Below are 24,052 nucleotides of genomic sequence, written 5' to 3'. Positions count from 1 at the left end.
ACTTGGAGGTCTCTCATTCATAGTGCCACCATGGTCAAAGTTGACTTGAAGGCAGTGAACAACAACAAGGGGAGGGAAAGACTGCAAAGATGTATTTTTGAAATCCATCATTTACCATATCTTCCCTCAATGTCTTCCCCTACTATATTCCCTCCATTAGTGGGACATGGGGGAGAGCCCTTCCTGTATACCTCGCTCCTCAGGCAAACAAGTATATCACATGCTCAAATCTGATAGCTGTGTAGCACCTGATGTGATCCCATTCTGCCATGTGACCATCCTAACTTAATGGAAAGAGGCTGCAATAAAAATGTTAATAATGAGAATTAGAGCAAAATAAACAGCTGAACTGTCTAAGAGTTTGGGGTAAGAGAATTTCCCACTCCACTCAACTATCTAGTTTCAGACCCAAAATTAAAAGTTGAGAATATTAATGCTTATGTTTTTCCTGGTCCTTAAAACTTATATTCATGATTTCAGCAGTTACTATAATTTTTGGTGCAGCGATAACTTTCTGGGAATAAAACATCTGGCAAAATGAAATATTGAGAAATAATAGTCTTAGCTAAGAAACATATATGATGGAGAACTCTCCCATTTAAATATAAAAGAATAAAGAGGCAACCCAAAGAGAGACTGATATAGCTGATTAAGATCTTATGAAAACCAACATAGACAGTGAGACAAATAATAAAATATTCAAAGGGAAGAAGCTTAAGCAAATGATTTCTATTTATTGCAACAGGAAAGTATTATGCTACACAAACTCAGAAGAACTCTGGCATACAGAATGAAGCAATTAGATGCTGACAAATTTATTCTTGCCGTTTGCAAACATAATGGGAAAGTTATTTCTAAAACCAATCTTCCATGTTCCATTTTACTCCTTTCTGAAAAGCAGATCACAAATATCAATTGTATTTGGGGATATTCATCAATATAGCAATGACCTTAAACCCTAAGCTGGTAAATTAGGGAACTGATACAATCTAAACCCCATCTCCTTTCACTGTGTAAGGAAAGAAACGGTATTTATTTATTTTTAATTATTTGAGAAGCCCACTTTGTTCCACATTTTCTAAGACAAGAGCAGCTATTAAAACCCAATTTCTTTGGCAAGCATTCTACAGCCATCTACAATCATGTCCAAATGATGAAATGGTAGAATTACATCTCACAATTCAATGCTTATGCAGTTGCCTTTCTCCTCATAACCTTAGGTTTATTTTGCCAGCCTTGGTTAATTTGCTAGCTTGGGTCACCTCTACCAGACCAACAGCCGACTGTCCTCTGGTAGAACAGAACCAGGACTGGGTCATACTGGAAACACAATCTAAGGTAAACATACCCAATCACTTGTTTTCTAGAATGAATTATGAGGCATTCTAGTTTGTTTTGAGATCCATACAGTTCTGTCTAAATTCAGCTTATTATTTACTGTCCCATACCTCTACTCAAGTATATGATGTCCCATAATCCAAATAACTGAGGCAGAATCTGCACTGCAGAAATAATGCAGTTTGACACCATCTTAACAACCTTTACTTTATACTATGGAATCTTTGGAATTGTATCTTTGTGACCTATTTAGCCTTCTCTATCATAGAGCTCTTGTGCCACAACAAATTAAAAATCCTAGGAGTCCATGGAATGGAACCATGGCAATTAAAGCAGTGTCAAATTGCATTATTTCTGCATTACAGATTCAGCCTCAGTCTGACCAACTTCCTCTTTCTTTGCCATCTCTTCTCTTTTTCGAATCTATTGTTCAGCAGGTGCAGTTACTATTAGAGGTAGTAACTTTAGCCTGCCTATGTTGCGAGTTGCATCTCTCTCTAAGAGATGCAATGGCTTAGCGGTTAAGATGCCAATGCTGATGATCAGAAGATTAGAAGGTTGGCAGTTTAAGGGCCATGTGACACATAATGGGGGTAAGCTCCTGTCACTAGTTCCAGCTTCTGCCAACCTAGCAGCTTGAAAGCATGCAAATGCAAGTAGATAAATAGGTACCACTTTGGTGAGAAGGTAACAGCGTTTGGTGCAATCATGCTGGCCCCATGACACTAGAGCAATCCTCAGACAACACTGGCTCTTTGGCTTAGTAACAGAGATGGGGGAGAGGCAAAAATAAATAAATAGAGGAACTATGATGTGTGTATGTATGTATATATATTATTTTTCAGTTTACTTATGAGCAGTTCCGCATAGGAAGGCTATGTATGCTCTGCTCTGCTTAAGTCCTATAAATTCAAACCTGTGACTTTGATTAAGTCTATCTAGTGTGTGATCTTCCCCTCTTTTTTCTACCCTCTGCCTTCCCTGGTATTGTCTTTTCTAGTGAGTCATGACTTTGCATGATGTACACAAAGTATGACCGCACCAATTAGTCCTTTTGTCTTGTAGGGAGAGATCAGGCTTGATCTGTTCATGGGCAAATGTGTCTTTTTCATAGAATCATAGAGCTGGTAGAGACCATAAGGCCATCCAGTCCAACCCCCTGCCATGCAGGAACTCACAATCAAGACACCTCCAACAGAAAAGGACTGATTGGGGCTGTCACTCCCAACAGATAGCTATCCAGCCTCTATTTAAAGACCTCCAAAGAAGGAGATCCCATCACAACCTGAGGCATCACATTCCACTGCCGAACAGCTCAGTTCTTCCTGAGATTTAGGTGGAATCTCTTTTCCTGTAGTTTTAATCCACTGTTCCTTGTCCTGTGGAACTGTGGGAAATAAGCTTGTTCCCTCTTCAATATGATATCCCATATTTAAACATGACTTTTACATCCTCACTTAACCTTCTGTTCATCAGCCTAAACATTCCCCGTTTCCTAAGCCGCTCTTCATAGGGCATGGCTGCCAGAGTCTTCATCATTTTGGTCGCCCTCCTCTGGATATGGTCCAGTTTGCCAACATCCTTCTTGAACTGGACACAGTATGTCCATTGAGCAGAATACAGTGGTACTATCATTTCCTTTGATCTAGACACTATACTACTGTTGATGCAACCAAGAATCATGTTGGGTTTCTTGGCTGCTGCATCACACTGCTGATTCAGGTTCAGCTTGTGGTCTACTAAAATTCCCAGATCCCTTTCACATAAACTGTCATCTAGCTATGTGTCTCCCATTCCATCCTATATCTATGCATAGTACAGTATAGTATAGTACTTTACATTTCTCCCTGTTGAAAATTTTTGCCTGTCCATGGTATCCTCAGCATACTTCTCCAGCACCACATCTCAAATGAGTTGATTTTCTTCTTATCTAATTACTTCATTGTCCACCTCTCACACCTGTACGTGGTAAGGGGGAATACAATGGCTTGAATGATTCTAACTTTAGTGTCCAGCTGTACACTTTACATTTTAGTATCTTGTCTAGTTCTTTCATAGCTGCCCTTCCCATTAATAGCCTTCTTATTAACAATAAGCCCACTGGTGACCATACATACCTGAGTTGGAGATGCCGCCACCCTAAACAAATTAAAAGAGTTATCTATAACTTGGCTCTGAATACATCTTTAACATCAATGAAAAGAGCAGCAGACCTAAGCAACAGCTGCTTCAAAGGGAATATATCCTTCATATCATTGATTACAACCATCATTTTGAGAGAAAATCTTCTTCACAAAGGAGATGTGGCAAGCAAAAGTCAATAATGCATTCTATTTGTCTACATTTTCATCCAGCATCTCCTAACTACCATAAGGAAATTAAGGAAAGCTATCCATTTTTAGCAAATTGATAGCATGCTGATAGCTAGAGCCTCTTGCTGTAGCTTTCTGCTAGCCACCTATTCTATGAAGATTGCTAGTGAGAACTGTCCTTAAACACCAGTTAGAAGTCCTGGATCACACTCTTGTGTATGCAAGAATTATATTACTATATGAATTTTAAGATGACAGTCACTTTCAGGAGCACAGTGACAGGCAAAACCTACTGTATTATATAAACATCAACTGCCAGTCCTGGAATGTAGTTTATGTGGTTGAATGCAAATGTACAGGATACCATCTTCAAAAGGTGGTGAAAATAAACACAGACCTATGTACATGCTTCAGGAATTGTGTGTCTTCAATTTAAGTCACCTAGAGCAACCAGTGGTTAGACAGTTTATTTTGGAACACCACAGCTTCTCTGTTTTGTTTGTGTGTCATCTCTGCCATGTATTTAGATGTAATGGAGACTATCTGGAATCAAAGACTTAAGACTTTAACATTGCACAATATGACATTGCATAACATCATCAACTTAAGAATATTTCCAATGGAGTGTTTTATGCCACCATCTTGTATTCATCTTGCTTTTTGACTTCAGTTATTGAAGAAAGAAGAAGTCAAAATACTTTGCTGATATATTTATTGAGCTTTGCTTTTTTTTGTCACTCTAGTATATATCACCTGCTGGTTCTGCAGTCTTATTTATGTGATTTATATATGTGGAGAAGAGTGCTGAGGATTCTGTGGACAGACAAAAGGACAAACAAATGTGTCCTAGAGCAGATCAACCCAGCAATCTCCTTGGAGGCCAGGATGACAAAACTGAGGCTGTTATATTTTGAACACATCATGAGAAATCATGACTCACTGGAAAATAATGTTAGAAAAAGTAGAGGAAACTAGAAAGAGAGAAAGGCTGCATGCTAGATGAAAGGACTCTATTAAAGAGGTTACAGGAATGACTTTGCAGAAACTAAGCAGAACTGTGGAGGATAGGGAGGCTTGGAAATGGCTCATCCACAGAATTGACATGGTTTGGTATCACCTTGATCAAATATGTTTGATCAAGTATTTGATCAAGTCAATGCACTCCTGTATACCAGTTATTTCAAAGGTAAAGTACATGCTTAACTGTCTCTGATAGAAGACACTGGTATTTATTATTATTACTATTATTTATGGTATTTATACCCCGCCCTTCAGCCCTAAAGGCTATCAGAGCGGCTTACAATTATTATTTTTAATTAGACTAGTTCTCTGCCCTCAGGCTTACAATTTAAAAGTAGAAACACATTTAATATTCACTGAATCTCATTCCCTAAATATTTTATTCCTTATTTTCCACCCAAATGCTATAGAGATTTTATTGTATTCCACCCCCCCCCCAAACCCCCGTGGTGAATTTCTACACTGAAAAATTGTCCCTACATTCTGATACAATTTTTTCTGCATTTGCATTGGCAGAGAAAAGAGGGGAAGTGTCAAGGTAAAACTGATCTGGCAATTTATTGCCCCACCCCCTGCCACACACAACTTAGTAGTAGCCAAATAAAAGATTTGCTTTAAAAGGAACAGTATATTTACAAATTTGCTAAATATCAATTGATTTTTTTCAGTACTCCAGATCATGTGAAGCACTTTCATGGATAGAGAAATTGTCCTTCATAGCAGAAGATATGATGGATGGAGACTTGGCAAGAGTATTCCCTTGCCCATTGAATAAATACAGTTGGAATGGCTGGATGGGGCTCTTGTAGAAGACAGTTTCCTCTGAGGTTTTTTTTAATCCCTACTTCTTTGCAGAGAAACACTGTCACAGGTCCTCTTTGTCCCTGTCATGGAAAGAGGAAGGAAATGTAGCCCCAGAGATGAGAGGTCAGCTGATGTAATTTATCATCTAAATCCCTACAGAAAACTATACTGAGAGCATCTGTAAGTCTGAATATTAGTGTTCCACATAGAAGTGGCACTGCAGAAGTCAGATGGATTTGTGCAATATATGTGTCCATTAGCAAAGAAGAAGAATAGTTGAATAATCTCCCTCAACAAACAAGTGCTACTATGGCATGTGGCAGGACCCAACATCTAGCTTGCAAACTTTTCATGTAACTTTGGATGAATTGTTGGACTTCATCTCTGTGATTTGTTAAAATTTGAATTGACATATTGTCAGTGTAAGTTGGATTTGTTTTATATGGCCACTAAAGTGAAAAGGGGAGCAGCCTTACCTGGTCATGAGTAGTTTTAAAAATAACTAATTCGTCCATGCTTCTGAATCAAAATTTATTGTTTCAGAATCTCCTTTACTTTGGAAACATTTGTGAAGTCCAATGAAAAAGGAAGGGAGGGAGGGAGGATTATATATGAACAGGCATTTGCTGTTGTTGTGTGCCTTCAATTCATCTCTGACTTTTGCCAACCTTACTGTGAACCTAAGGGGTTTTCCTGACAATATTTATTCTGACAAGGTTTGCTATTGCCTTTACCAGTCAATAAATAAATACGTTGAGCTTTAGGAATGAATGGAAAGGAGAAATCCCTGCCCTCTTTTGCTCTCCAACCCCTCTGAAGACCTTAAAACTCCTTCAACATTTGAATGCATAGAATACAGACATCAACTTTGCATGGACTTTGCTACTTTTCTAGAAGTGTGTGTATAAATGGTTTCTTAGAGGTGTTTTTTTTAAACTCTGGACACTATCTTACATTCAGTGATGGACACAACAAGGTCTGGAGTCTTCCTATGACCCATTCTCCACCTGAGGTCCAATATATTTATAAATCTTTATCTCTTCCTTTTCTTTTCCCCTCTGAAACTTAGTAGGCAGTGGTAGCTGCAGTGGGAAAAGATGCTGCTGCAGCCTTCATCATTCTGGACATTATAAGTACAAATAGGAACAGTGGATACCATCAGTGCTATGAATGCTAAGACCTAAAGTTCTGGCTGACTGCTGCAGTACTGTAAGGTTTCATGATTTACTGGTGGGCACAGGAATACACCTAAAATTATTGGGGAAGTTTCAGTGAAAAGGGAAAGTTCTAAAGGGGTCAGAGCAGGACAAAATAAATTATGAATCTGAACTTCAGATGGGCTTGAGTTTGGTTTGTCATAAATTTGGAACTTCTTTTCTGATCAGTTTTGGCTAAATTCATTGTTTCTTAGCTGGATCCAAGAGCTAAACTGTACAAATGCTCTACTCCTAGTTTTGCACTGCAAATGAAGTAAAGATGTAGCTAAAATAAGCAGATAATGTTCTTACTTAGTAATTATTTTAAAATGTTTGAGATTGTAGTTTAAAACTGCTAATTGATTCAAACATGGAAGGTGAAATAGAAATAAAACAATCTCCAAAGCTATCCCTTTTTGCAACAATCAGGACACAGAAGGGTTGTTGACTTTAGTGAGATTTGTTGTAATATGGAATACAGGATTATACTCAAAAGCTTTCATTTAAAAATAGTGTGACTTCAGAGAATATATTGCAGCAGTCTAAACTGAGACTCTGTCCTTTACCAGCTTTATTGTCTCTGCAATAATAGTCATTTCAGTGCATTTTAGAAGATGTATTTTAGAACATGCACATTTTGAAACAAGTATAGTCTATGGTGTGGTCTAGCAGTGCTGGAGTGGGCTTTTTGAAATTGAATTCAAGTACCCACTGAATCATGTATTGGACTGTATGACCTTGAGGGCAGTCACTCCCTGTTTGACTAAACTGCCTCACAAAGTTGTAAAGATAAACAGGGGAGGAGGAGAGCCATACACATCAGAACTATGCACAACTCTCTCCCCCCCCCCCCTGGTTTTGATCCCAGTTAAACCACTTGGTTCTGACACCAATTCTGTCCAGATTTGGGATTGATTCAACCCAATCTTGGCTCAATTCTAAATCAAGATTCAAAAATCTAGATTGACAGTCCTTTTATTAACTTACATTGGAAAATCAAAATAGTTATAACGTGTGATACTTCCCCAAGTATTCATAAAAAATAGTGGGGTGTAATCTTGCCAAATTTTAGTTGGGTAACTTTAGGGGACTTTTTTTTTAAAACCAGGGAGCTGCACATGCCCTTGTTCTTCAAGGAAAAAAAAACACTAAACCAACGCTATAATGGGTGCTGACATGGGAACAGTGTGTGTGCGTGTGTGCATGTGTCTACTGCTCAGACTTGATCTTTCATCCTGTTTTTTTTTCTTATAGTGGCTCCCTAGTATCACTGTATTTTCCTAGAATATCCAGACAGTTGTGTTGTGAAGACAAGGTTGGTACGGTTGAAGTCCTGGGTGTTTTTTGATCAGTAGCAGTTATGATACCATTTTCCATTTCCTTGGAGAAGAAAATATTTCCCCCAATACTTCCTGGAGGGGACCTAGATGTGCCAAGCCTGTATGGAAGGTCAGTGCCAGGGTGGCGCCTCACTCCAAGCAGCCATTGGGTGGGATAAAGTTCCAGGTCTTGCAACTATTGCGGCTCCCAAATGTCCCACCCACCTCTACCTTTGTTCACACTGGTGCTTTTGTCATATTCTTCAGGCTGCAACTAGGCCACCTTCAGGGTCTGGTAGGAAATATTCCCATGGTATTGGAACATGGGGTTTTCACACTCCCTGGGGGTATGTAGTTTGTTGTTTTGATAGTTAGATTATTAGACAATGGCTCACTATTGGGTATAGTGTTAGGTAAGATGAATGAAGCTTGATAGCTGTTTCTTGTATTAGCATAAGCAGGTATAAGAGCTATATCACTGCACTTCTAACTTTTATGGCACTTGCTGCATATATCTGGAGAGATATGCCTGATAATCACAATAATTCCATTTGGTGATCTGGGCTGGTGTTGGAAACATGCATTTCAGGTTATTCTGCACTTCTTTCCTGCCCTAGGGAACTTGACCATGCTGAGACTTTTCTATCTGTATCCTTAACATGACTGCTGAATATTGCCTCTAAAAGTGTTAGGACATTCTTTTGGTGCTATAATGCCCTGGGAATTTACCCATTCTTGTTTGCTCCTTTAACCTAAGGTAGGTAACAATCCTGGAATCCACCCTCTAAAGAGTTTCTAAAGAAGAAGGAGTTTTATCAAAAGGGTACCGACATGGGAGATGTCTGCCTGTTAAGGATGTAATGGGGAACCCCTAATTATCTCCCCAAATTAGAAGTCTAGTTCCCAAGGGCTCAGGAACACTTGTTGGGAAGAGGAGGAAAAAAAACTCCACCCAATTTCCTGCTAAAGGAAGGAAATAGCCATCAGGTCCCCACCCCCATCAACTGTATGAGAGTAGAAAAAAATAGAAGTCAGGAAAGGTACACAGATTAGCTAGCATATTAAAGTCAGAGAACTTTACCGAGGCACACTTTTATTTTGAAGCTGAGTTCCTCCTGAGTGTGTGTGTGTTTGTTGGAGGAGAGAAGGATTCAGTTCCAAAAACCTTAAATTTAACACAGACTGGGGTTAACATCTGGATGTTGTAATTTTCAGGACACTTATTTTGGAGACCTGCATGAAGTGCACTAGTGTAAAGGAGGAGAAGGAAGATAGAAAGAAAATGGGGGATTCGGTTTCAAAGATTTTAGGATCAACACAGTTTGGACATAACATCCAGATTTTGGGGTTTCAGTACATAGATTTCTGAGACATGGCATGGACTACCAAAGAGGAAGGGAGAGATAATGGCCAGAATTCACTAAGGCATTTATGAATGCATACATACACTAGAGTCACATATACATGACAGATTCATATTCATGATCCCTACATATTCAATAGACTAGAAAATACAGAGGACTGGGGAAGTCAGACCAGGACACAATATTTAGCTATGTGACTAAAGTGTTATTCAGGTGGTACAGAATTCTGAATTCAACTTTCTGCTATCTATTCTGCAGGGAAAACATTTATATTTCAGAAAACAGCCCAGTACCTACTTTCCTAAAGATGTACCCACCAAATCCACCATATTCACTAAATTAATCTGTCATGCAATACTAAATAGGAGAGATGGACTGAGACGCCAAAATTCCACTGCAACAACATTCTGCTACCCATTCTAGGCAAAACCTATACAAGAAACAGGCAAGAAACCAAAAAGATTCCACTGGAACCACCATCTTGTACCTAGAAAACAGACATGATCTCTCACTTTCTAAAAACTCACACTCATCATATCCACCAGTTATACAAAATTACATGGGAGTAATGGAGCAGACTACAAAAATTCTAGATGAACCACCTTCATGTACCCAGCTCACTAATAGGAGACCTTGCACAAGTCATGCTCTCCATCTCAGAGGAAGGCAATAGCAAAGCCCCTCTGAACAAACTCTGCCAAGAAAACCCTGTAATACATTTGAATTAGGGTCATCAAAAGTCAGAAATGACTTGAAAGCATGTAATAACAACTGTCAATCGCAATCTGTCTCCTGCTGTTTAATTGCTCAACATAGTACGGGGGCAATAAAGCCATCCAGAACATCAAATTTCAAATGGTAATCCCCCCATCATGTGAGAAATGAAATAGTTAAATTTTTTCATCCTTCACCTGTGGGGAGAACAATAAATACATTTCCCACCCTTCTCCAGGGACCAGAAGAATTTTGACAGCTATTTCTATTCTCAATTCAAACTGATCAATCAGTAGCCTAGGAAGACCTTGGACACCCCCCCCTTTTTTTTTTTTTTTACAAAATTATAATGGTATGATTCCACTTTAATTTTCTTAGCAATACCCTGTAGAATCTTGAGATATGCAGTTTTAGGGAGAGTTACTGAGAATGTTTAATTAAAGAACTCCAACATATCACAAACTACAACCCACAAGATTCCCCAGAATTTTGCCATAGCAGTTACAGTGGTATCATGGTGCTAGAACTGTGTAGTGTGAAAGGCACCCTGGTCATATATTCACACCCCTAAGATTCTTGCATTTCTTACATGGCTGTATTTCTGAATACATTTCTGAATTCAGAGGCATTTCTGAAGAGGATGGGTAGGAGATTGGCTCATTAAAACATCATACTGGTTTTCTGCTACATATTGTCCAGAATGTGAAGTCATAGATCAACTGACAATGCAGGTATATACTTTAAAGGAGACTGTGTTAAAATTTTAGCCACACAGTACATAGTTACATTCACACTATGCATGTAATACACAGAGCAAAATCCTTCTGGTACAACCATCTGCATTAGAAAATTAGATGGATATTCTAATATGAATGAGTACTAGTTAACAGATGTCCTGAGAGTGAGGACTTCAGTTTCAACTGTAACAAGCGATTTCATGTGACAGACATCAGGAGGTAATAACACCTGTTCAAACAGAAAATAATCATACATTTTCAGTAGATCTGAATGCTAAGGTCCCCCCTCCCCCCGCCAAGGCATGTGTTCACATCATATTCTGCAGCTTGTTTTTGTTTTAAGTCAGCTGTGGTGTATCTGCATCTAAGACTCTCTTAGTAGGTAAATGGAATGAAGTGGGTAATGTAAATTGAGTGAAAGCCTTATGTGTAGTTAATGCAGTGGGAAGAGAAAGAGATCTCTCTTTCTACCAAAAAAAAAAAGGAGTCTGAAGAAGGAAAAGAGACAACACAGGGTGGAAAAGAGAAGGGATGGAGAGTCTGTTCTTTTCTGCTGAAAGAGGTAAACCTGAGGGCTAGAATGAAGACAAAGAGTAGTGATCAAAGCTTTCAGATAGGTGTGGTGATATAAAGAGTATGCTATAGGGTATGGAGAAAAGGAAATGGAAGAGGTTTGACAGAGTGAAATGAATAATAGCACACTTCACCAATTCCAAAGTTAATCAAGTGATATGGAAATGATCTAGAAGTGTAGTGCTAATCAAAAGGTTAAAAGTGTCCTTAGAATGCTTTTAGCTGTGTTTCCCTACACTTTTGCCATGTAGATTTTTTCTTTTTCTTTTTTTGAAAAAAATTTGAGTGCCATTTTTAAAAATCAAATATAGGGCCTTATTTGTTAGATGGAATTTAAAAATAAAAGAGAAAAAATAGATTTTCTCCTGTCCTTGGCTGAGCGAAGCATTTGCTGGATTTTCTTCGCTCAGCCAAGGACCAGACAGATGCTCTCACAGCCACAGAGTTTACCGCATACCATGCAGCTGCAGGCAAGTCTACATACCACCAAACGCAGTGTGCAAACAAAAAGCAAGGAACATGAGAGACACTGCCGACTGGGCCAGCCAGAAAATCAGCAGTAGCAAAACATGCCAAAAACTATCCTGGGCATAAAATACTGTTTGAAAACACTGAAATTCTGGACCATACCAACCACTATCATGTCAGGATGCACAGGGAAGTCATTGAAATCCACAAACACCTGGACAATTTCAACAGAAAAGAGGAAACCCTTAAAGTAAACAAGGTTTGGCTACCAATCCTAAAAAATAGCAAGATAAAGACTCAACAAGTGCAAATGAGAAATCTCCCAGGGTCAGGGGTTTCCCAGCAGACAATGAGCACTAATAAGCAGACACTAATCCTCTTTTGTAGACCCTCCTACCCTGAGGCCTGTCATTAGCCACAAAACAATACACATGAAAATCACTCCTGCCTTTCCAGGTCACACAATATATATATATCCAACTCCTTTCCTGGCCAGCATACTCTGAAGATGTCAGCCACAGATGCTGGTGAACTATCAGGAAGAAACTCTTCTAGAAGATGGACACATAGTCCGAAAAACCCACAAAACTATGGATGCTGGCCATGAAAGCCTTCGACTTCACAGAAAAAATAGAGCTAAAGTGAAGATAAAAAATTCATGCTGAATATTTATGCAAGGAACTTTTCAAGCTGAAATACCATCTTTTGGCACTTACTTTTAGATGCAAATAAATGAGGACTGTATTTTTGAAACATTCTTTCTGAACAGCTATGCGCACAAATCATCTTTATGGGAGAATAATTGCTTAAAACAACTCTGAAAGCAACTAATGGCCATCATGTTTGGCGCATGATTGTCACAGGCTGTCTTTTTCTGCACTTTCTGAACTCTAATGTGTGATTACATCACACAACTTTTTATATGTGTCTATGCATAAATGTATCTCTTCTTTAATATTACTTATTAAATAGAAAATTGTGATGAAACAACAGCTGTGATTATAGATTGTAAGTGAAATATCTTGCTTATCATCTTTTGAAAGATACATAGCTTGTTATGCTATTCATTGCTTTTTATTGCCTTTTTAATACAAGAGTTAGGACTGATAAGAGAACGGCATAAAACCTGAGGTGGGGAAAATGTTATCTGAATGCTTCTAAACAGTCCCAGGTGTCTTCAAAGTTAGATTTAAAGGTAACTAAAAATGATATTCATCATGTCAATGAAACAGCATCATGTCCAATCTGAGCTGTTCTGAGAGCCTTTAGGGCTGAAGAGTGCGGTATAAATACCGTAAATAAATAAATAGGTCAAAGCCCCCTCCCAAAAAATAACCCCTATCATGTTCAATCACTATATTAAGTTTGAAATGTATCTTAGTTGAGTGCTAACTCACTAAGATGGTAATTTGTTACAGGTGATTTCGTTATTTGTGGCGTATTACTTTCAAGTTCTGGAACTATCACATCAGCCAAGAAGAACAGGTCATTCAAGCAGCTGGTGGCTTCTGCAGGGCTGTGAATCCAACCTGAAGATGATATCCTAAATAGGTTCAACACTCTGGTAGAGTAAAGATGACTAAAATGATGCTATAAAGCTTTGGAAATATTGGGAAAATGTGTAGCTTATTGGAAAAGATTGCTTGGTAATATGGAAGACAGTAAGAAAAGTGGGGGGGGTTGTACTACAGGTGGATTGACTCAGTCAAGGACACCATAGCCCCAGGTTTGCAGAAGCTGAACTAGACAAGATAATTGGGGGGGGGAGACTAGAGCTGAGCCTCATATGAACACAATGCCCTCTTTTTGAACAATCATAGTTCCTGAAGCACAATCATATCCATGTGTGAAGACTTATGGGTAGTGGAGTAGAAATTGAATGACTAAGAAGTGCTGGTTTGAAGCAGGGTGACCAAATGTCATAACTGCAAACTGGGTATTTAGGCACAGGAAAGGCACAGCAAAACGTAGGCCCTTACAAAATAAATGATAAAAAATTAATATAAATGTAAATTCATGTTTCTCTACCATGCTCAACATGGAGGATGTTTTGAAATTCATCCCAGAAGGTTAAAATGTAGGACATGTCCTGCAAAAGGAGGCTGTCTGGTCACCATGGCTTGAGGGCACAGAAAGCTAAAAAAACCTTTCGACTAGCTTTTTTTGTATGCATTTGCAGTCAAGCACGCACACACACACGCACACACAAATGTGCTAATACACGCACTCTTTAGAACTTATAAATAGGACAGCAAAAGTTGTTCCCTAATCAATAAATCCCACTGAGGAAACATTTAACACTCATCCTTGCCTGCTAAAGCATAATCCACCTTAAAAAGAGAATGGTATCCAACAATAGCTGGATGTTTCATTACAGACATTTTTTAATTAAATGTTATTCTCACACACAGATACATGGGGGAGAGGGAGAGAGGGGGGGAATACAATAAACAGATGAATCCTAAACCCACAGGTTCCTGGCTAAACTAGTAATCTAAACATAATTTGTGCCACAAATTATTCCTTTTTAAAGTGAAAAAAATAATCCAGCACCCATTTCTAGGGGTACAGTGCACCCTGTTTACAGTAATGTGAAAAGAGTCCCTTATAGGGAGCCCTGGTGATGCAATGGTTACATGTCATTACTGCAGCTACAAGGTTGTGAGTTCAATCCCAGACAGGGCTCCAAGGTCTACTCAGCCTTCCATTCTTTCATAGGTCAGTAAAATAAGTACAGTGGGTCCTTGCCTTACGCAGGGGATCCGTTCCGGATCCCTCCGCGTAAGGCGAATTCCACCTATGCTCGAGCCCCATTGGAAACAATGGGGCTCGTGCGTGATGGCGCAGCGGCACGGGCGCGCGCACCCATTCAATTGAATGGGACGCGCTGCCCCTTTTGCCCTGCACGCGCGCCGCAGCTTCAGCGCGTATGCTCAAGGCCGCGTATGGCGCGCCCGCGTATGGCACGGGCGCACTGTACCCAGCTTGTTGGGGACAATAGGCTTTCACATTGTAAACTACTTAGGAATGCTAGTTCACTGATAAGCGGTATAGAAACGTACTTGCTATTGCTATTGCTATTATAATAGTATATGTCAATACAAACAAGTATTTTGAAGCATCTTCCCATGATTAAATATGTCAGTAAAATGCTGGACATATACATTTGTGGCAGGAGTGTTAATTTTCATATACAATAGTCACATTCAATTTCCCATATTACTTTTCAAATCAAAGACATTATTGGTATGTATTCTAATCCTTGCCAGATTCTGTTATAATTGATACATAACTCAGCAACTGCTCAATAACAAAGCAGGTGCTTGCTTATTGTTCTTTTGACAAAAAGGAAGCATCACAGGTAATTATGGTGTGGTATTAGCTTTACTTGTTATAGTTAAATGCACTAGATGTTGGTGACATTCAGAGACTGTTCTATCAAAAGGACTTGCAGCTGAAATTTGGCTTGTAAATCAGGACAGATTTTATGACGCCAAGGACAACCTGTCAAGGAACATCTTTTGTAATGAGGTGTTCGAATGAGATTAGACAAACTGAGAGAGGAGTATTTTATTTGCTTTCCTTTGATGCTTTTCTGAAGCCAGTAAAGAAAGACTGAGAAATGTATTTTTCAACCAGATTGCTACCCATGTTCTGAATATACTTTTTATTTATTTTTAGGGCCAATTCACATGGTTTTCTTTTATGTGAAACATGTGTGGCATAATGAACCCACGTGTTGGTTATCTAGACATTCATGCATGGATTAAATCATGCACTGTGGTAATGTAGAGATGCATCTGCACTGCAGATATAATACAGTTTGACACAACTTTAACTGCCATATTTTTCCATATATCAAAGGAGTCACAGACAGAATAGGGAAACTGGTAAGGAAACACAGCTTCCAAATGGTCTACAAATCGACCAAGAAAATCCAGCAAATGCTGCACTCAGTGAAGGACAGGAGAGACCTTCTTATGGCCACAGGAGTTTACTGCATACAGTGCAACTATGGACAAGTCTGCATAGGGACCATCAAAAACAGTGTTCAAACACGAATCAAGGAACAAAAGAGTCAGCCAGAAAAATCTACAGTAGTAAAACACATACAAACCATTCTTGGCATAAAATGCTATTTGAAAACACTGAAATCCTGGACCATGGCAGCAACTGTCGGGTCAGAATGCAAAGGGAAGCCATTGAAATCCACAAATATCTAGACAACTTCAACAGGAAAGGAGAAACCATTAATGTAAACAAACTTTGGTTACCAGTCCTGAAAAAGACAAAAATCAACGGTGAGGGGGGTTCCCAGCAGACAATGGATCATTAATTAAATAGACCCCTTGAGGCCTTGCCATTCAACATCAGAAAAGAATGATAGCCCTGTTTAAATATTTGAAGACCAGCAGGAAAGCACACTCTATAAGCAAGGAAAAATAATTTTTAAAAAGCCATGGGAGCAGTATAATGAAAAACTATATAAAAGAGATGGGAAAATAGCAAAAGGGCTGTACAGATCACCCCTTTGGGGCGGTCTGCAGCCTCCCCTTTTCATCCTGGATGGAGGCTGTGACAACCGCATGCTATGGCCTCTGGAAGGAGCAAAAAGCAGCCCCCAAAAAGGGGCTTCTTTTTGCATCTCAGAAGGGACACCATAGGCACTCACACGCCATGATGACGCCCCTGGTGTGGAACGCTGTTTAGGCGATACACATGACGAGCATCATCATGGCATGCACCATGTACACAGGTGCGTGTCAAAATGGCACCCGGGTGACACAGTGAGAGCTCAGAGCATCCAGACACTCAGCCCTCACCGTGGATAAGGAGGTCCAACTGTATTTTTTAAAAATTCAAACTTTCATTAAAAATTATTTTTTAAAAAAAAATTAAAAAAATATGCAGCCTCTCCTTTCTCCTCCCATTGAGCACAATCCCATTCCCCCCCATCTCTTCAAGCATTTCAAAGGGAATCAGATGAATGCCACAGCCTGTTTCTGCCAAAAGACAGGTGTTTGAGGAGCAGTGATGTCACACAACTGGTGTAGTCCACACATCCTGCACAAACTTAATGATACAATTGGAGTGGGCTCCATTTCAGCACTGTAACAGGTGTGAAATTCTGGATCAGGCAGAATAATATTTTCATGGGATCGAAAATCTAAGGGGATCTAAGGGGTGGCTTCATGCTGCCCCTTTCCTCACCATATTGGGGGTCACAAAACTGCATGCCACAGCCCCAATCTGGTCTTTTTGGGCACAAAAAGAAGCATTAAAAAGCAGCTCCTTTCCACATCATGGAAAGGGTGCCCTAGCCACCATGGTGGCCGCTTTTCGGTGTGCCTTTGGTGCAGTGCTTTCAAACACTGCACAAATGGACCACCATGATGCCCCCCACTGTGTGGTTGGGCACACAACATGATGCCGGTGTGGGGGTGGTGTGGGGTAGCCAGTGTGCATACACCGTGCCCTCCTGGCACCCCCTCCCCCCGTCGGCATATAATGCAGGTCTGTACAGGCTCTAAATTGTTCTACATAAGGATTTTATTTTTCCTTGGATCATGGAAATTTGGCAGTCAAAGCTATATTTTGCATGATAAAAAGTTACTGAAAAGAAGCTAACCACTTTGTTATTATTTTTAGTAGAGGCAAATAATGTGCAACATATATTTGATTCCAAAGCTGTAAGAGGACTTATCTGAGATAAAATCATAGCTTTATCATTACTAGCATTTCCCCCAGCTTGTCCTATATTTCACAACAAACATCTGTTTTTGTCTTATTTGAATGTTAGTACACCCATCGGATCAGACAATGGCTTGAATTTAATTGTTAGGAACAAAGAGCTTAGAACATTGAAGAAAAAGAATATTAAAGCTTTCAAGTATAAAATAAATTCATAAAACATTGAATATGCTCTTAATTTAGCTAGGCTTCCCATCATCTGGACTTCTTTGTTCCAAAGCTTTTTATGTATTGTCTGGGAAATAAGAACTTAACAAGACACGAAATATCTATAACCTGGCTTGCCTTGCTATTTTCAGGCCATTATTCACTTTGAAAAACAAGGATTTAGTAAACAGTGCATGCAATACTTTCCACTCATATATTTGAACTTTAGTGTAGCACAGGATAGTGGATGTGAACTATAAGACTGTCATATTGATAAAAGTAGGAGACAGTAATGCTTTAGACCACCACAAATATAATGTTGTCTGCCTTCAAACATGGTGAAGAGGTTGAGGTCAACATACTAGACCTCTCTTCCCTCTTAGACACAAGAGGCACATACCATGCCTTAACTACTTAATTAGCTCCCATTTATCCAAAATTTAAGACTGAGCTTCAATGTTCTTTTCAATTTTGGTTACAGTAAATTTAGTGTTAGCTGTGATTTTTTAAAAATGAATTTGCTAATGAAACTTAAGTGCAGAGGAGGAAGTAAGGCCAGGTACAGACTGGCACAGCCGGTCTGGGGCAAAAATTAGGGTTATGTAGGGCTGGGTGTCCTCATACACCCAGCCCTACTATCGGTGCGTGGGCACAATCATTCTGTGCGCCCATCCAAATGGGGCGTGCAACAATGACGTCCACACGGCATGGCACCCAAACAGCACCACATGACATGGCGCCCAAACAGCACCACACCACACCGCAATACATACTCCACCACACATCGTTGCACTCAAGCACATGTCGTAAAAAGAACCCACCGGGAGCGGGTTCTGTTTAGGGCTCCCCCGGTATTTGTCTGCCCGGGCTTCCATCCGGGGTAGAAAGGGACAGTGTCTCACTGCCCCCTTTCTCCCAATCTGTACAGGCCTCAAATTCCCAAGATGAAACTGTACCCTCTTACATCTGGCTTAGACCCAATTCCTTCCTCAATGTTAATAGAAAACCAGAATTAACATCTCGCCTGGTCCTTTGAGCTTAGTTCCAGGTTCTTGAATTAAAAGGACACTTTGCAATACCAGTTAGTGGGAGCATAAGTTCATCTAGGTTCTCTTCTCTGTCAAAATGCTTAATGACACTTAAAGTTTCATAAAACCCAGATTAAATATATGTTGATATTCTGCATAAATATGATATATCAAGGGAAGTCTTAATCAGACAGCTCCTCTGGTTTTGTCATGAGTGTTCAGACACACTTCTATTATATTTTTGCTTCTGTTTTCAGAAGTTTTTTTTTTTTATTTTGACCCATGGTAACACCTACTCCTTTTTGTTTCCCCCACTCCCCCACCTTTCAAAGCAGGGTAAGGCACCTTCTGTAGGGCCAGGACCATTTTTGAGGCTGGACAAGTTCTCAAAAGGTACAAGTTCTCAAAATGTACATGATAAAGGGACATGGTTGAAGAAGGGAGCAGGTGGAGCTTAGCAAAAACAGTTATGGAGAAATTGCATAAAACAGAAAAAGACAGACCACTTTTTAATTTAAGTTTTATTTCATTTTTATATTTAATTTTCATTATTAAAAATACAATTTCCACCACCTATTATTAGCAAAAAAAATCTTCCAGTCATGCATGATTAATAGTATTTGGAAATTTTAATTTCACTGTTAACAGAGAATTCTCCCCTGTTAATACTTAACTACAATCACCTCACTCATATTTGATTATTATTAAATTTATATTTATCAATAAATACACTTTGATACTCTTGCCTTAAAGTCCACTTCCTGTTCTAATCATTAGGTGAAACCAATTAAACTCTTTTTTTAACTCTATGGGATTTAATTTAATCATGTCTGCTACAGGTCTCATTGGTTTTGAATATTAAGACTATTAAGATACTCTGAATATTGTTAAATATTAAGATTATTATTATTATTTTTGTTTTAATGCTAGGCTGTACTGATCACTTACTCAGTACTTTTACAGTAAAAGTAAAGCATACTTATCTTTCTTTTCAGACTATGCAGCCATTATGCTTTATTGAAAGTGTAATTTTGACACCACATTTGAAGCAACATGTGGAATCTCTTGGCACTGGGGAGAGTCTGATAAAGAAGATGTGATTGTATATAAGATTTGTTAATTAATGTATTCCCCAAAGCTCTGAGTTTTCAAGTCCTTTATGCTACTTCAAAAATATTTGATTTACATTATGGAACACTGCTCATATACTTGTCTGCTACAATGACAAGGAATCTGTATTAACACTTAATGGTGAACAATTCAGCTGGTCCAGTGGGATCTTGTAGTTCATGGGGTCAAAATGTCTAATTCATCAACAGTATTCAAGAAGGAAGCAAAGATTCCTTAATAGCCTCCAAGGGCAACCCAGAGTTATCTAAATGGAGTTCTGTGAAGTTTACACAACATTATATTTCCAATTGAAACATTTACTTCTTGTATAGGCTCATGGGCGCGTTACAGACCGCCGTAAAGCGGTGGCCTGCACCTGCCCCTTTCCCCACTGGATCAGGGTCGCAGTGGCGAGAGCGGCAGCCGCTGAGGCCCTGATTCGCCACTTTCCAGGCCATGGGGAAGCGGCAAAAGGCCACTTCCCCGAGCCCTGGAAAGGGGTGTCCTTGGGGCTTCAAGCCCCAAGGACCCCCCGCGGTGGTGGGGAGGAGGAGAAAGGGGCTGCTTGGCCCCTTTCTCCCTTGCGTCGCTGGGCGCAGCCATCTAAAGGCTGCGCCCAGCAATGCAAGACCAGGAAGGAGCTCCGTTTCGGAGCTCCTTCCTCTGCTGACGAAAGGGCGCACTAAGCACCCTCGCGTGGCGCGAAAGCGTCATATCCGCACTGTCTCATTTGGAGGCAGCACGTTCATGATGCCATCATGGCGGCCCCCATGTAGATGGGGCACCACCATATTGTACGTCCTCAGGACGTATTAGGCTTGGGGAAGTCAAGAAGTGACGCCCCTTTTTAAACCTAGGACGTCCTGAGGACGTCCCTTATGCCTGTCTGTAACGTGCCATAGAATAATAGAATCATAGATTCATAGAATCATGGAGTTGGAAGAGACCACAAAGGCCATCCAGTCCAACCCCCTGCCATGCAGGAAATCACAATCAAAGCATACCCGATAGATGGCCATAGAACCTCTGCTTAAAGACCTCTAAGGAAGGAGACTCCACTACACTCTGAGGGAGTTTGTTCCACTGTTGAAACGCCCCTACTTTCAGGAAGTTCCTGCTAATATTGAGGTGGAATCTATTTTCCTGGAGCTTGTATTCATTGCTCCAGGTCCTTGTCTCTGGAACAGCAGAAAAAAAGCTAGCTCCCTCCTCTATATGGCATCCCTTCAAGTATTTAAACAGGGCTATCATATCACCTCTTAACCTTCACTTCTCCAGGCTAAACATCCCCAGCTCCCTAAGTCGTTCCTCATAGGGCATGGTTTCCAGATCTTTCACCATTTTAGTTGCCCTCCTTTGGACACGCTCCAGTTTCTCCACATCCTTTTTAAAATTCTGGTGCCCAGAACTGGACACAGTATTCCAGGTGGGGCCTGACCAAAGCAGAATAGAGTGGCACTGTTACTTCCCTTGATCTAGACACTATACTTTTGTTGATGCAGCCTAAAATTGCATTGGCCTTTTTAGCTGCCACATTGCACTGTTGACTCATGTTCAATTTGTGGTCTACTTGGACTCCTAGATCATTGTCACATTTAGTCCCATTTGTCCTTTGTCTGTGCATTTCATTTTTCTGCCCCAAGTGCAGTACCTTACATTTCTCTGTGTTGAATTTCATTTTGTTAGCTTTGGCCCAGCTTTCTAGTCTATTCAGGTCATTTTGAATTTTGATCCTGCCCTCTGTGGAATTAGCTAATTTGGTGTCATCTGCATATTTGATAACTATGCCTTCAATTCTGTCATCCAAGTCACTGATAAAGATGTTGAATAGCAGTGGGCCCAGGACAGTTCTGGGACAGAATAGAAGGAACCCCACTGGTCACTTCTCTACAAGATGAAAAGAAGCCATTGTTGAGCACCCTTTGGTTTTGGCTGGTCAACAAATTACAAATCCATGTAACAGTTGCCTTGTCTATCCCACAATTTACAAGATTGTTTGCAAGAATGTTATGAGGAACTTTGTCAAAGGCCTTACTGAAATCAAGATATACTATACCCACATCATTCACTTCATCTACCAAGCTGGTAATTTTATAAAAAAAAGGAGATAAGATTTGTCTGACATGACTTGTTTCTCTGAAACCCATGTCGACTTTTGGTGATTATGGGCTTGACTTCTAGATGTTCACAGACTCTCTGTTTAATTATCTGCTCTAGAATCTTTCCTGATACAGATATCAGACTAACTGGACAAAAATGGTTAGAATCCTGTTTGTTTGTTTTTTTCCTTTTTGAAGTCTCGTTAGCTTTATTATGAAATCCACCATTCTGTTGCTATTTGTTTTACATTTACTAAATTAAATGCAATTTAGAAAGTGCAAAGTTTAAGTATTCAGTCCAATGAGTCCTTCTGTGTAGGTTAATAAGCATTGTAAGTTCCCTTTCAGTTTGAATTTTGTGTTTTCCAGTGGGCATGGAAACTATTAAGTTACTTAGTGGTAACCATGCATATTCTTCTGAGGATAAAAGGAAGTATGCTTCCAGTAACTAATTTTCATTTCAGCTTGTCTCCACCTGAAAAAACATTTCTGCAGTTTCTGTTCACTCTGTCATGAAGATTTAACACAGTGCAATTTAGGCAAGCAATGCTCTTGTTTATTTTTTATCCAAATGTTTGTTTTCTTCCTGAGTAATCACATGTCTAATGTTGCTTAAATGATGCACAAACATTGACCACAAAGACATTTACCATATATGGAGTATGAAATGCCAGATGTCCAAGCTGAATTGGATAATGGAGTGTACCAAAGAATTTCAAAAGAAAATCAATCTGTACTTTATAGATTATAGCAAAGCCTTTTCTTTTGACATTCTGTGATGTGTTCCATTATCCAGCATATGTTTGCAATATGATCCCTAGTGCCTCTTTCTTTCCTGAAACCAGCTTGGACAGCTAGCATTTCTTGCTCCATGTTTTGTTTGTCTTTGTTGTCGAATTTTGAGCATCATTTTGTTTGAATGGGAAATTAATGCAATGGTCCTATAGTTACTGCAAATGCATGTTGTCCCATTTCTTGGAGATTCAAAGGCATATTGGGCATTTTCAATCTGTAGGCCATTGTTTTGTTTTCTATATTTGTCAACAGATTTTAGTTAGAACTAGAATAAATTCTGTCTTTGTAGGCTGAAGCAGCTCTTTTGGTATGCCATAGGTTGCTGGTGATTTATTCCTTCTAAGGGCTCCAATTTCAGCTTCACTTTTTAAAACTGATAGTTCACATATGAGATAGTCTTGAAAGAAAGCAACTAATTGTAATGAACAGTAGATATTATATGTAGGTGGATTAATAAATGTATAGATGGAAAGACACATATACACAGACAAATGTATAAGTAACTTAATAATCTATGATTTGTATACATGAATATGTACAAAACTGTACTTGACATATTGTTATAATTACGTTTTTAATTGGGGTGATTGGTATGGATTGATTTGTTTATCACTGTGGAAGTCATAAAATAATTTAAAGCTATTTTTAAAATGTAGAAATGAAGTGGACAGTGGAGACAGAAGATGTGTTGGAAAATGACTGGAGTATACAAAATAATATGACACAGCTCCAGTCATCTAGTCATTCTCAGATGGTAAAATAAAAAGCTAAATAAGATTGGAAAGCACTTCATTGTGCTTTTAGTTTGTAGAATGAAAGATGTATTTAACAGTGAAAGAGTCCCACAGCACACAATTGCACATTGCCTTGTGTCTGGTATTTTTAAACAAAGTCCCATTGAAACAGAATGATAAGAGAAGGATAATTACATATGTCCTTAATTACATAGCATACATTGTGAAGATAAACAGCATTTGCTCATTTTCAAAAGAAAATAATCATAATTACTGTATAGCCTTCAGAATACTTAATTGCTTTTGAGTAATTATCCCCCACCCCACCCTGTATACTATGTTCAGTTTAGTTTCCACAACAAACAACACAGAATAATAAAAAGTAAAGTTGACAATCACATTGTTTTTGTTTTTTAAGTTCTAGAATTTTGGAACTGCATTTAACTTTGTTTTCATATTTCTAATATTATAATTCTCAGTTCTTGCACACAGATTTATATGAGTCTTGCCTTTCACTTTAATATCTAGTAACACATTTTCAAC

Source organism: Sceloporus undulatus, unplaced genomic scaffold, assembly GCF_019175285.1.
Source record: "Sceloporus undulatus isolate JIND9_A2432 ecotype Alabama unplaced genomic scaffold, SceUnd_v1.1 scaffold_13, whole genome shotgun sequence".
NCBI classification, from domain to species: domain Eukaryota; kingdom Metazoa; phylum Chordata; class Lepidosauria; order Squamata; family Phrynosomatidae; genus Sceloporus; species Sceloporus undulatus.
This window is presented reverse-complemented; position numbering follows the sequence as displayed.